We start from the raw sequence: 15950 nt of genomic DNA, 5'->3' as shown, positions 1-15950 counted from the left end.
TGGGCACACTGCTGGCTCATATTCAGCCCACTGTCAACCAGTGCCCCCAGTTCCATTCCCACCTGGGCATTCCCCAGCCACAGTGTCCCCAGCCTATAACGTTGCAGGGAGTTATTGTGGCCAAAATGCAGCACTCAGCACTTGGAATTACTAAACTTCATCTTATTGAACTCTGCCCATCCATCCAACCATTCCAGGTCCCTCTGCAGGGCCCTCCCACCCTCCAACAAAATGACACACACTCCTAATTTAGTGCTGTTCACAAGTGACAGAAACAGTACAAGCAACTACATTTCTGCTTTATATTTAAAAAAAAATATTTTTCAATATTTTTTTTCCAAATATCCAAGAACATTGCTAAAAATATGATGATTTTGTTATATTTCAATTAATGGGGTTTAGCATACTACTCATATATTGGGTTTTCAATTTATTTCTGTTCAGTTTCAGAATTTTATTGCATTTCTAAGACTCAGTAAGAGTTAATTGTGATCTCCTGTTCAAACCTTAGAGTGTTTGAGCTAGAACTTCCTTTACTCTGCAATACTACACTCAGAGTGGTGCATATGACTTGTCTTTAAAAAAAGCAAAACACTTTTTCTTTTGAAGTGCTAGTATGGCCAATTAGCAAATTTTACCCTCGTTGACCAATAGGTAACTGACTGTAGTTCTTTCCAGTAACAGAAATCATCCTGATTCTAAGAGGACTCATATTCATGTTCTCCACTTCCCAAGAATATATCCAAATTATCCATGTGTTCTAGTCAAGAAATAATTTATAAATAATTTATAAATTTATAAATACTGGACCACTTCTGTCTGTCAAACTTTTGTGGCAAATGTTCTGAGTTTGGTTGGGTTTTTTTTTTTTTTTTTGTAATTTTCTGCTGCTATGAATGGGAAAGTTTCATATATCAGTTTTCAACTTAGTTTCTTCATATTGCTTGGGCCTGTTTGTGAAGTATTAATGGTACCCTTAGTGATATTTAAGAAGCCAATGTTTGTTCTTAGGTTTACTGGTTTTGGCTGGGATAGAAGAGTAACTTTTCATCATTTAACTAGTATGGTGTCATGTTTTAGATTTGTCAAGAGAGCAGTGTTGATAGCACAGAAAGTCTTCATTATTCAATTATTTAGTGCTTCAAGGCCTTTTCTACTTCTCATGCTGCCCCACCACTGCTCATGCTGGGGATGCACAAGGATTTCAGAGAGATCACAGCTGTGACAGGTGACACAAACTGAATCTGGGAGAAGGAGGAAAGGAGCATGTTTGGAGTGATGGCATTTTTTTTCCAAGTAACAAGTTACACGTGAGGAAGCCTGGCTTTCTTGCTTGCCCATAAGAAGAAGTGAAAAAATTCCTTGTTTTGTTTTGCTTGCATGCACAGCTTTTGTTAATTTGTTAAATTGGCTTTACCTCTGCCCTTGAGTTTTTCCAATTTTACCCTTTGTATTCTCCTTCCTGTCCCACTGGACAAGTGAGCAAGTGGCTGTGTGGTGCTGAGTGGCCCGTCAGGACTAAACCACGGTAGGCAGTTATGTTCTTTAGTGTTCAGTAAAGATGTTTACTGTAGAATACCCAGTATGACTTTCAGTTGGTTTGGGTTTGGATTTTGGGTTTTTGAGGACAGCTATCAAGGGAAGCACAAAATTGCAACTGCAGAAACAGATGGTCACATGATGAAAAGTACTTACTGAAACATAATATAATACCAATTACATTTTAAGTGTAAATCCTGATCATGTTAAATAGTGGTACCAGCTGTTTCAGCCTGCAGACTGCACTTATTGGTGTACCCTGGGAATCAGCAGGTGCTGCTTCCTCTGGTAGTATCAAGTTATGAACAGAAAGTTTTAAATGGGCATTTCAGCTCTGAGACTAGCAATATGTGAGAAAATGAATTATGAAAACCTGAAGGAGATATGTTAATGGAAAGTTTGAGTTTTACTAAATTAAAGTAAGAAAGTGGAGTTCAATTCCTTTCCCATTCATCTTTTCCAAACTTCTTCTACTGCACATTTATCTGTGCCTATTTGTATATGTAAATATGAACACTTTCTGCAACAATCAAATGTAAATTTCTATATACAGTATTGGTTTTTGGTTGCTATTTTTCTATAAAAGCCACAGTCACAACTTCCACAAATGCTCTTATGGTGGGCTGACCCTGTGGATGTCAGGTAATGACGAAACTGCTTTATCACTCCCCTCCACAACTGGATAAGGGAAAGAATATGCAATGAAAGGTTCATGAGTTGAGATAAGGACAGGGAGAAATCACAAAATTATTAATATCAAGGGCAAATCAGACTTTAATTGAATTTATTACCAACATGGGGTCCCTTCCATGGGAGACAGCTCTTAATGAGTTTCCGCAATGTGAGTTCTTTCCACAGGCCACAGTTCACAAACTGTTTCAACGTGGGTCACATTTCCACAGGGTGCAGTCCTTCCAAAACAGTGCTCCAGCATGGGTCCCGCAGGGGATCACAAGTCCTACCAAGGAATCTGCTCCAGCATGGGCTTCTCTCTCCATAGGTTTGCAGGTCCCCACCTGAAGCCTGCTCCAGTACAGGCTTCCCATGGGGTCACAGCCTTCTTTCAGGCACCCATGTGCTCTGCTGTGAGTGTCCTGTATTGCTGCAGGTAGATCTCTGCATTCCTGTGGATCTCCATGGGCAGTGGGGGCATTGCTGCTTCACCATGGGCTGCAGGGTCATCTCAGCTATGGCACCTGGAGCACCTCCTTGCCATCCCTCTCCACTGACCTTGGTGGCTGCAGAGCTGTTCATCTCACATACACTCACCTCGCTCTTCTCTGAGAACAATTACTTTTGCACTGCATCTTTTGCTTTTCTCCTTAAGAGCCAGGACTGGTTTAAATGTTGTAGTAGCCAGAAGGGGGTATGACTAGGACTTGGAGTTTATTCTATACAACCTCAAATCATTTTCCAGAGTTGGGGAAGGAGCTCCTTTCTGGGTCGTGTAGAGCAGCAGTCAGGCATTGTCAGGAGTTTTCTATGGGGATAAGCTATAGCGTGTGGATTCATCCACCTTTTTTCTTGTACATTCTGTCATTAGCATTGTTTCTATGATTGTTCATTGTCTTATTTCATTGCTGTTTTCAGTATATTGTTTTTATCTCAACCAGTGATTTTTATCTTTTATCTTTTGTGCCTCCAATTCTTCTCTTCAGCCCTCTACACCAGAAGGGTGAGCAGGAGGCAGAATGATAGACTGGCACATGGTTTGGAGTGTTTCAGTGGGAACATAAAACTGAGAAATATGTTTCTTAAACCATGACAATATTTTATTGCAAAGGTACCTCTGCCACCTCTGATTGGCTTGGCCTTGGACAGTGAAGCATTTGTCATGGAACCAGTTGGCATCAGTTCTGACAGACTAAGGGAAATCTTCTGGCACCTTCTCACAGAAGCCACTCTGGTAGAACCACCCCCAAAACCTGGCCACACAACCTAGATATATTCTACCTCTCACTCACACAAAAACTCCCAGTCCTTGACTTAGGATAAATGTGACTTAACAGAAACCAAAGCATCAGTGTGCTACCAACATTTTTCTCATTCTGAATCCAAAACATATTTGTACCAGATACTGAGCAGAAATTAACTATCCCAGCTGAATCCAGGTCAATGGTTTCTGTATTGTCTTAGACTGATCTTATTTTTTGCACATTTTAATATATGTTAATACATCAAGGTGTAGTAAAAACACACAGGAGCTACTCAGGAGCATAACAGAATGTAAATAACTATATAAGGGCAAACAGGGGAAAAAATCAGAAAAAAAATCCCAAAACCCCACTAAATTTTCTCTTTGAGGAAGGTATTTTCATTGAAACTAAAAATTCAAGTTGATTCTAAACAACTCAGCAAAGTGTTGAGACTTTACTTTGTTTTTTTAACCCTTTCTTGTAAAGCTCACTCCCTTTCTTAGGAACCATGAAGAATTCATGAATACTAGAATACAAGGAGAGGCATCAAACCCTGAAACTTCTGTCTTAATGCATGTTCCAGAATAGTAATGCACTTTTCCATAAAAGATAAAATTTTACATATATGCCTCTTATTGAAGAAATATGGATTTCTTAAAATCTTATGGAATTAATGTTTTTATCCAGGCAAACAAAAGAAAAATTTTATCTATGAGCCTTAAAATTTCACAGTGACCATTTTGGGATGTATAGAGAAAAAAGTCCTAGAATCCAATACAGCTCTTTCTCAGTCATTGTTTAAGCAGCTTGCCTGGTGTAATAACAATTTTGTCTTATTCTTTATGACTTCACTGCTCTTGTCAATCACTTTTAAGCACACTACAATAGTGTCAGCTTTTATTTTTAGAACATTCATGCCCTGAAGTAGTGTATGCTCCAAATATTGCATGCAACTCCCTGGTGACACTGTTCTGAGAATCTAAAAAAACACATCAATCTTGGATTCATCTGGAGATGACAAGGAGGTTCTGGTAGTACTATGTGTTTGTACTTAGATCCAAGTGTTTTCTTATTTGTCTGATTGTTCTTTCATATAGTTATATATGAAAAAAAATGCATTTTTGGATGAATGGAAGATATTTTTAAATATAGACTGATTTTGACTAAGATAGGTCCAGTTAAAATAAAATTAATAGACACCTCAATACACTTTTGTTGAAGGGAATGTTCCAGAAATAAAAACAGTGGGATGACCAAATTTGGAATTGAAATATAATTTTTCTTGCTGTAGACATAATTAATTTAACGAGAGGAAGAGTGCAAACCTGGAAAAACTGCATCACTTCCATTATGAAAAAGAATCAGAAATGTCACGTCATTCCATCAGTGATATGTGGCATCAAGACAGTGTGTGTAAATTGTTAGGATTAGTGTACATGCACATTTTCATTTGTTCAAGTTATAAGAAGAACATTTGGTTTGACCAGAACTATTTTCTGTGATTTGGCCTAAAAAACCTCAATGTTTGCTCACCTTTACAACCAGTAAGATTTCCGCACAATGAAAGAAAGCAATTTCTCCAATTAAATCATTGAGAGTCCATATTTGGACGCATTTCACTTATTGTTCCTTTCCTTAGAATTAGCAAATGGTAAATTAAAGTCATTAAAGAAATGATTGCAGAAGATACTGACTTATTTTCTTCAAACGAAAAATATCTCTTATACCATAAAGTTAACAGTAACACAACTTTTTCTTCTCTCCACTGCAAACTGTGGCTGTCGTAGTCCCATTTTTTTCAGGAAGAGGACTGTTTTTCCTGAGGAAAACAACAGTCATCATCTATTTGTGGTCTGGTTGGCAAAATTCTCTATTAAAAGTTGAGCCAGATCTGGCATATCTACTCTTTATGCAGGACCAACTGGTTTATTATAGAAGGCTCTTGAAACTCTTAGGTTTTACACAATCTGATCCCAGACTGGAGAAGTTAAATTCTGGTAAATATCTAGTAAAGATAATTCTTTTTTTTTTTTCCACAATACAAGTTACATTTTTCCAAAGAAATACCAAAAAAAAAAAAAAAGAAGAAAGAACAAACCCTGGAATATTTTTTTCTGCATATGCTAGTATGAAGAACTCTGAAACATTTTTCCTTTCTTTCTTTCATACTAGATATAAAGACAAACTCTTATTGAAAAATACATTTAAGGCATATATTTGAGCTCAAACTTTTTTGTGAAGTAAAGTACATGTTATATATTGCATTAAATGCCTCTAAAATCAATTGAAAAAGACCTAGGAATTACGCTTTTTCATTGACTGTTATGACACTATGACCTTATTTTGACAGAATTTATAACTAAAACAGTAGACCATGTAGAAAATCAAAACAGGATCCCTGAATATTTTTGCAGCTTTTTATTGTAACAGGAACTTTTCAAATATGGTTATTTTGCTTATTTTCTTTACATTATTTTATATTGTTTACTAGTTTCATCTCTGATTCTCATGTTTCATATTGATGGTTAGATACCTGAATTAAATTTCTGTCTAATGAGACCCATTTCATTTTTACTGTAAATATTGTCAAATAAAACATTAATACAGAATTTTACATGGTGTTCTTCTCCTCTCCCCCTTTGAGTGTAAACTTCAAAGAATTAATTCTTAGTTTTGAATATTTTGTTTGTTTTGTTTTTTTTTTTTTTTAAATTATCCTCACTTTCTTCTTCTCATGTTAGTTTTCTTACTTTCTTCTTCCTCCTACATTGTGAGCAAATTTAGTATACAAGCCAAAATGGAATGCTATTATAAAACAATGTTACCATAGCAGCAAAAAAGTAGTTTTGGTATCTCACCTACAGCAAAAATAAAAGGTGAGTTGTGCAGGATTCTTATCAATTACAGGGAAGATAATCAGATAAAATCAATCTTAATCAATATTGAATGAGCTACTCATATAAATCTGTGGTGGTAAAGAAACCATCCTATTATTTCCTGGGAAACTGGAAGTCATTTGAAATAGTAAGAAAGCTACTGCAGAACTTTCAGATAAAAAATTCTTATTTGTAATTTTTGATATTAGCAAAAAGATTATTGATGCTTTCTTGAATTCACCATTTGCATAACAAAATTGCTGTAGCACCTTGGAGGGTTATCATATTCATCATATGCTAATTTATCAATCAAGATATTGAAATGGGGTTTTTTTAGTCTGTTCTTGACAGTTTACATGTATAGCATCAGTGACTGGGGATATATTTGGAACAAAGCAACATAAGAGGTTTTGGTTTTAATATACACTAAGAAATCTTTATTCTGCTCACAGAGTTAGTTTCTCAAATTTGGGTATTAAATTCCAGCCCAGAGCTATCACCCAAACAAAAATAAATAATGAGATATCGTTAGGTAAGTGAGGGTACATTTTGAGTGCCAGGGCCAGGTGAATTAAAATCCACTTATAAGTAGGTGATGAACCAACTGTAAAAAATAGAGCGCATATACATATATATATATGTGTGTGTGTGTGTGTGTGTATATATATATATATATATATGTAATCTATTCTTTGTGGAAGTTTCCACTGTGATTGCGATATGAAAACCATAATATGTCTTTAGTGGTCAAAAAGAGATCCCATATAGAGGTGATACTTTTAATGAGTGTCAGTTTTGCAGGGAATCACTAGTCCATTTTTTATCAATTGCAGAAATTTGACAGTGCATAAATTACTGTATTGAATTCCATGTGCATAGAATTTCATTTTTCATGATCTGTGAGGTGTGAATCAAGCCCAAATATTGTCACTAAGAAGTTTGAAGCAGGTGTATGGTGATCGAATAAACATTACTTAGAGATGAGAACATATATCTGGTTTTCTTTGCTTTATAAAGCAGAAACAAAATAATACATTTTGTTCTTAAGCCAGAAAGATTCAAGGAAAGTAGATTTAGTTATTCAACACCTTCATGCTAGAGTTCTCTGTAAAGGTGATGGGTCAGGTAATTATCCCCTTTGAGATTATTAGCAGAAAAATAGTCATTCAGCCCATCATTAATTTGCTTTTTAGACACCACAAATTTTCATTTGCACCTTTGACCTATGTCACTGTTTCACCCCAGCTGGTAGACACCACAGAGCTGCTCACTGACTCCCCCACCAGCAGGATCAGGGAGAGAACTAGAAGGACAAAAGTTAGAAAAGCCATGGGCTCAGATAAAGACAGTTTAGTAGGGAAAGCAAAACCCTTGCTCACAAGCAAAGAAAAACAAGAATTAATTCACTGCTCCCCACAGGCAGGCAGGAGTTCAACCATCTCCAGGAGAGCAGGGACTCATCACATGTAACAGTTATTTGGGAAGACAAATGCTATTCATCCAAACTTCCTGCTTCCTCACTTCTTCCATCCTCACTTCTTCCTTCTTCTCCCCATTTTATATACTGAGCATGATGTCACATGGTCGGGAACATCCGTTTGGTTAGCTGTGGTCATCTGTCCTGGCTTTGTCTCCTCCCAGCCTCCCACGTACCAACAACTTCCTCCCCAGTGTGGTTGTATTAGAAGCAGAAAAGGCCTTGACTCTGTAAGCTCTGCTCAGCAATAACAAAAACATCTCTGTATTATCAACCCTGCGTTTAGCCCAAATCCAAACCATACCCTCATACCAACCATTGTAAAAAAAATTAACTGTACCACAGCTGAAACCAACACAGCTGTAATTATATTTTTCACTTATCCCTTGTGACTGGGCACTGAGGAAGGATTGTTGTTAAATAAGGGTTGCCAGTATTTAAGGATTTCTCTTACAGAAACATGTAACAAACAACTAATTTTCCATTCCTTCCATTCTACTGGGTTCAGGAAGGGATATTTTGGTACTTGTTTTGTTTTGTTTTCTACTTCAACATCTACCTGGTCAAAATAGGCTTTCTTAAATATGCGAACATAGTAAATGGTGATTACAAAACCCCTCTGGGATCACAGATTCTTACTCATTTCAAATAACCTTATCATATAGTCCCATACATATTTAAGGCAATCATCATTTTAGAACAAGAGCTGTTAGCCCCTGATTCTTCTTCTATCTCCCCTTCTTACTTATTTTACAGTCTTGCTTTTTCCTGAAAAAAAAATAAAATTGCAGAACTTATTACTGTCAACCATGTTAATCTTCCTTGGTAGGCAATATTAGTAGAGATACGTAATTTTAACTACATAAAAGTAAATCCAAAAAAGTTTTATTGCAGGAAGATAGATGAGCTATCTGTCTTAGAGATTCTTTCCTCATGGAAGCATGTTTCTAGAAAGGTATAATTAAAAAAAAAAAAAAAAAAACAAAAACAAATACACTAACATAATGATAATGAAAATTTCAAAGTCTTTGTTCTTTCCAACTCTTAGGACTCCTTTAAATATGTTGCTACTCTTGTTCCTTTTGAGACTTACCTCAATTTTTTTTTCCCTGTGGTAAACATGCTCTCAATTTCTAAATATGGGCTTTTAACAAAAACAAACAAAAAGAATACTCTGCCTGTCCATTCTCTTCTCTGGCATTTTTGCATCCATTCTCCTTTTTATCTTCAGATCCACTGACTAAATCTTTGCCCTGACTTTCTCTGTATTGGAGCTCTCTTTCACATCCTCTTTTACCTGACATCTTTTCTCTTGGGCTATCATCCATCTCAGCCTGTCTGACATTTCTTTCTGGATGGTTCACTGTCAGCTCAGTGTGAGTTTGCGAGAGACAGAAGTGCCCATTACTTTCTCCATTTTTTTGTGTTCATCATATGCCTGGAAATCATAGATGCTGTTTCTATTTTAGATTCTCTGCATTACATAAAAAACCAACTATTTCTTAATTTCAGTTAATTATTAAAAAAAAAAGCTTAATAAGAGAAAAAGAAAACAAAAATGTTTTCCTATATGTTAAGTATATTCTAATAGTCAGTATACTGCTCTAAAAAAGCCCTTGAGGCATTCTAAAATGAAGATGACTAAATTTTGATTGGCTATCACAAAATTTATGACTCATCTCTCATTTCTGTAGGTAGCTTCTCATTTCTACCTTCAAAGTCCTTCAGTTTCGTTGTGTTTTCATATTAGATTTGTCATTCTTTACTATTCTACTGCTTTCTACCTAAACATTTTTTTTTTCCCAAATTGACAGTGTTTCCAAAGTCTTATCCTAGCCTTTCCCATTGTTTTATATAACAGACAAAATGTGGATGACTAGTCTTGCAACATGCTTCCAAGAATTAGATTTCAAACAGGTTGATATTTATGGTTTCAAATTTATTCTGGCTATATGGCGTTAGTTTAATCCTTTTTCTTTCCCTACTTAAAGTATCTTGGATTGAATATTTCAAATTTCTGCCAATCTACATTTCAAAAAAATATAAGCTTTTTGTATATTAATATTTTCATATTTCATTATCATAACTAATTTATAATTACCTGGTAGTGCAATGTAGACATGAAAAGAGCTCTAATAAATTTCTCTTTCAGAAATGTTCTTTACTTCAAAGAAAAATCAAAACTTTCTAAATAGTATAAATATTTTTTAAACTAGATAGAAAAATGTTGTATCAGATGTACTCCATAAAATATTAAGTTTTACAGAGAAGGCTTTTGTCTTTCACCAACTTTCAAAATGTTTTCTTGCAAAACTCTCTTTTTTTTCTCTCTGATTAATACTTTTCATGCTGGACTGATATCACAATAATATGATTCAACATTATTAAAGTGCAACATATGTATCATAAGTTTCAATTTTTATATCACAGCTCAGATGTTCAAATTTCAACTTTTTCTTGTACCTCAAGTAAGTTAGATGTCCATCTTTTAACAAAACCTGATGATTTTGAGTGCTTCCATTGTTATTAAATATTTATAAGTGCAAATTTATGACAAGAAACTTTTTCTATATTTAATAAGAATAAAATTCTTAGTCTAGAGCCACTGATTTAGTCATGCTTTTTGCTTCACATTTGAATTTCCAGTAATATTTTTGCTGGTGTTTTTTACTTAGAGTAATAACATGATAAATAAATAACATTGGATAATAGGAATTACCATATCTTTCCCAATTCAGTCATTAATAATTCAATTATCCCTTATGTTCCTCAAATCCTTACGTGTTTCTTTGGAAGAAGATGGCTAGAGATCCTTTATAAAATGTGATTCATCTGACATACTGCTGTGGTTTAACCATGCTGACAACTAAGCCCCACATAGCCATTTGTTCACTGCCTGCCACTGGGATGGGAGGAAAATCAGAGGGGTAAAAGTGAGAAAACTCGTGGGTTGAGTTAAAGACAGATTAAGAAGTGAAAGCTACAAAAGCACACACTAGCAAAGCAAAACAGGGAATTTTTTCACAGCTTCCCATGAGCAGGCAGGTGTTCAGCCATCTCCAAGAAATCTGGGCTCCATCACACACAGTGGTCACTTGGGAAGACAAAAGCCATCACTCGAAAGGCCCCCTTCCCCCTTCATCCCATAGCTCTATCTGTTGAACAAATGCCATATGGTGTGGGAAATCCCTCTGGTCAATTTGGGTCAGCTGTCCTGGCTGCATCCCTTCTCATCTCCTTTTCCACTTTTGCTTTATTTTCCAACAGTATTTAGACTTGATCAGTACTGCTTTCTTTGTAATGTAAGAGTACCTAATGGACATAACTGCAATATACATTCAAACTAGTACTGAATATAAATATTAGTAAAAGATAAAATAATCACTGCAGAGATGCAGAGATGTTATATTTTAAAACTCCTTAGTAAAACATGTAAAGCAACACTAAAAATTGAACTAATTCCTAGCTCAACACTGCAGCTAATTTCTGCATACAATTAGCATCATAACCAGGAACAGGCACGTAGTTGTACAGTAAATTGTAGTCACCATTCTTTTATCATTTTTTATTTTTCTGTTTTCTATTTTTTTCCAATTACTACTACTGTTACTATTAAAATTTGTATTTTCTTGATACTCAGGTATGGATAATTAGAATGTAACAAAACAGAGTAACTTTAATGAGTACAAAGTGAAGGCTATACCTAGAAATAGTTTCAACTTAAATACTTAGAGGCTTTGCAATTAACAAAGACCATGAAATTCAGCTTGAGTTTAGGTCCTAAGATGAGCTCTTCTGATTGTAAAACTTAGTGTCAAAGAGAAAATATATAGAATTACAGAATCAATCACAGAATGGTTTGGATTGGACCTCATACAGAGTTGTTCCTGTCTGTATGCCAGACACCCATCAAAGCCTCTCTCTCACACCCTTTGCAACTGGACAGGGGAGAGAAAATGTGACACAGAGTTCATGAGTTAAGACAAGGACAGGGACACATCACTCACCAAATACTATCACAAGCAAATGAGACTCAAATTAGAGATATTAATTGAATTTATTGCTAAAAATATCAGAGCAGGATAATAAGAAGCAAAACCAGACCTTAAAAACATCTTCACCCTGCTCCTCTCTCCTTTTCATCTCTACATTCTCCCTTGCCAGCAGTGCAGGGAGATAGGGAACGAGGGTCATGGTCAGTTTATCACAGGTTGTTTCTATTTCTGCTCAGTGAGAAAAGTCTTTCCTCTGGTCCAAAGTGGAGCCTCTCCCATGGGAGACAGTTGTCCAAGAACTTCTGCAATGTGAACCAATCTCATGGGCAGTGGTTCTCCATGAACTGCTCTAGCATGGGTGACACTACCATGGGGTGCAGTCCTTCAAGAAAAGCTTGCTCCAAAGTGGGGTCACAAGTCCAGTGAGGGAACCATGCTCCAGCATGGGCTTCTCTCACCATGGGTATGCAGGTCCCTGCTGGGACCCTGCTCTAGCATAGATCTCACATGGGGTCACAGCCACCTCTCTGGCATCCACCTTCTGACCTGGAGTCACCTCCACAGGCTACAGGTGGCTCTCCATATCCTTATGGACCTCCATGGTCTGCAGGGGCTCAGCTGTCTCACCATGGGCTTCACCACAGGCTGCAGGTGAATCTCAGCTCTGGCACCTAGACCACCTCCTGCCCCTCCTTCTTCACTGACCTTGGTGCCTGCAGAGTTATTCCTCTCACATATTCTCACTAACAACTTCCCTGGCTTCAATTGCATCTACACAATAACTATTTTTTTCTCTTCTGAATTAAATATGTTTTCACAGAAGTGTTACCACTATTTCTGATTGGCTCTGTCTTGGCCAGTGACACATTTGTCTTGGAGCTGGCTGGAATTGTCTGTCCTGGACATGGAAGAAGCTTCTTTAAGCTACTAAAAGAAGCCACCCCATGTAACCCCTGCCAATACCCAGACCTAGTCTAGTTCCTTGTTATGAGAAGAGGTATTTATTACTGCATCACTGTCCAATCTGATTTTGTACACTTCAAGGAACAGGGAAATTTCTTCCCTATATCCAGTATAAATCTACTCTCAGTTCAAATTTTTTTCCTTTCTCCTGTCTCTACAGACTTTGGTAAACAGAAGTGTCACTCCATGCTTCTAATAAACCTTAAGTACTGAGAGGCGCACAAAAGGGTCTGGGGGTTCTGGTCAACAGCAGGCTCAGCAGGAGCCAGCAGGGTGCCTAGACAACCACGTTTGGTGCATCCTGGGGTGGACCAAACACAGCTGATCAAAAATTATTATTATTAATATCCTACTGTATTCTGTGTTGCTGCGGCCTGATTGCATGCAGTTCTGGGTTCCACAGTGTTGAGAAGGATGTGAAGGTGCATCCAGAGAAGGGCAAAAAAGCTAGTCGAAGGGCTGGAAGGAATATCCTATGAGGAGCAGCTGACTTTGGGCTAATTAGTTTGGAGAAAATTAGTCTGGAGTGACTTCATTACTCTCTACAGCTTCCTGGGGATTTGGAGAGAGAGGTGTTGAGATCATTTGACAGGACATATGAGAATAAACCAAAGATTTATCAGGGGAGTTTTGAGCTGGACATCAGGAAACATTTCTTTACTGCAAGTGTGGTCAAACCCTGGAACAGCCTTCTTAGGAAGGTAGTGAATGGCCCAAGTTAATCAATATTTAAGAGACATTTGGAAAATTCCTTTAATAATATGCTTTAACTTTTGGTCACCCTAACTTGGTCAGCCATTTGGGCAAGGTGATCTCTGTAGGTTCTCGCCCAGGGAGCTCTTCTGTTCAACTCTCTCAAAAGCTCTTTGAAGGACAATGTTTTGGTCCTCTGAACATCTTATGACTTCCTCTAACAAGTTCATGCATTCCTAGTACTGGAAATTGCAAAACTGGACACAGCACTCCAAATGGGGTCTCACAAGAATAAGGAGGGACAGGATCAGCCCCTGGACCTGCTGGTCAGGCTGCTTTTGACACAGTCTAGGATGGAGCTGGCTTTCTAGGCTGCATGTGCACATTACCTGCTCAATGCACACTTACCAGTACCTCAAAATATTTGTCTGCAAGGCTGCTTTGTACAGGGTACTGCAGATAACTCTGACTTGCAGAGCCTGTGAAAAGTTATATGATCTCTTATCCTAATTCTCCTGAAGTAATGTTTTGAACACATTTTAAAAATAGATCTATTCTTTTATTTTTTTGGTTTTGTGTTTGGGTTTTTAAATTTTCTTACACAAAATAAGGCATGATGGTCTTATAGTCAGGCTATGCTAACAGAATCTACTCAGTCACTTTCTCCCTTTCCTTATATAAATGTATGTATACATGCACATATCAATTCACTTAGGTGTATATATTTGAAAGAGTCATCCATAAGAGCCAGAAACAAGAAATCTGCCAGTTATATTAACAGATGTAAAAAGAATTGTATTCATATTTTTATTCACATATTCACAGATATAGCATCTTGATTTTTGCATAAATGCTGTGACATTAGAAAAAGAATATTTCCTTTTTCCTAACTGAGCAAACCCTACCTTTTCCCCTGCTGCAAGGATTTTATGCTCTCCTCTTTTTGCCACTTTTATAAGGAAAGGACTTTTTCAGCATCAAGAATACACAAAAATAGTCCTTAAAAAGGTTAGCTGCTTAGCTAAATAAATTGGTTTTCATACATCTTTAAGTACTTCATGTAGACTTTTTTCTATGTTCTTCTGAACAACATACAATTTAGGTTCCTGCATTAGATATGTCTGTTTCCTGTGACCATGACAACATTTACAAGCTTACAATTATTTCAGTGTATTAAAAAATTTAAAAGCAATTTTAATGAAACATTAATTTTTATTAAAAATTCCCTAGTTCTTGTGAATAGCTTCTCACATATCTGGCCAATTTATTGTGTTTGTATAATGTATCATTACAATGAAAAATGTTGATAACGATATGTAAATAATTTGGTCAAATTTGTATCCTTAATTATCCATGAGGAAGTGCCATGCTAGCAATAATCTGAAATAACATCTTTATAGCAGTCTTTATTGCTGTAAGGAGATGCAATTGCATTCCTTGCCCTTGCTACCTTTTAATGCACAGTGATTTTTAGGATATATCAGATTCTCACTGCTGACCATTACTGAAAATAAATCCATTGCATTTAACACCAGAAACTTAGGGATCTATTGTTCATTAGTTCTTGCTGTCCCTTTATGCAGCACATTATTTTCAGTTCTCCTGCACATTTACAACTACTCCTTGACTTCAGCCATACAGTGAGATTCCAGGAATTTGAAGATTGCAGCTGACTAAAACTACTGCAAATTTAGGAAATCAGTGAAATATATAGGTAGTTCTCTCTGATATTCCGGGTTTTTCACTTGCAATTCATATTCTTGGCATTATCTTATTTTAACAAATATCTGGTCAGTCAAATGCAAACCTTAATTTAAAATAAAAGTGTCCTCTTTTAAATATAAGACACCAACCCCACTGGCATTATTCCATATATGTCTCCTTCTAAATAAAGTTGAGTACGATTTTATTTTGTTATTAACTTTATAAATATAAGAAAAGTTTTAGATACACCACATAAATTTCAGTCAAGTTATAAAAACAACCTTGTTCAAAACACCGGAAAATTTAAAATATCTTTACAGAAAAAAAATACATATACCTATACAAAATTACATTTTCCAGGCAAGATTCACAGAAAACAGAAAGAAAAAGTAATAAGAAAAATAATTCCAACACTCTTTGGGAAAACAAATTTTTAATGAATTTGTTGATGTAGTTGCTGTCTAATCCAGGTCTTCAGAAGATAATTAATCCCATGTCTTAAATTACTGCCTCAATTGATAAGATTTGGATTATTCTTAACATAGTCTCCCACTCCTCATGTTCTTTGGTGGATTTATTCTTTCTCACATCACATTTTTGAAAGACATTGAGGAAGGTGTGACCTTTCATAGGTACATCTCTGAAGGAATATAAAGTCACAAAATTATTCCATTTGATTCACTGAATAGTATAAATGTGGGTAAAATACTACAGCTTTTAAAGAAAGACTGACTTGTGTCAAGAAGAAAGTTTCATTTAAATATTTTTTCCCTTAGAAAGACAAAAG

Source organism: Passer domesticus, chromosome 2 (assembly GCF_036417665.1).
Source record: "Passer domesticus isolate bPasDom1 chromosome 2, bPasDom1.hap1, whole genome shotgun sequence".
Classification (NCBI taxonomy): domain Eukaryota; kingdom Metazoa; phylum Chordata; class Aves; order Passeriformes; family Passeridae; genus Passer; species Passer domesticus.
The sequence above is the reverse complement of the archived record's forward strand: the minus strand, read 5'-3'. Positions refer to the sequence as shown.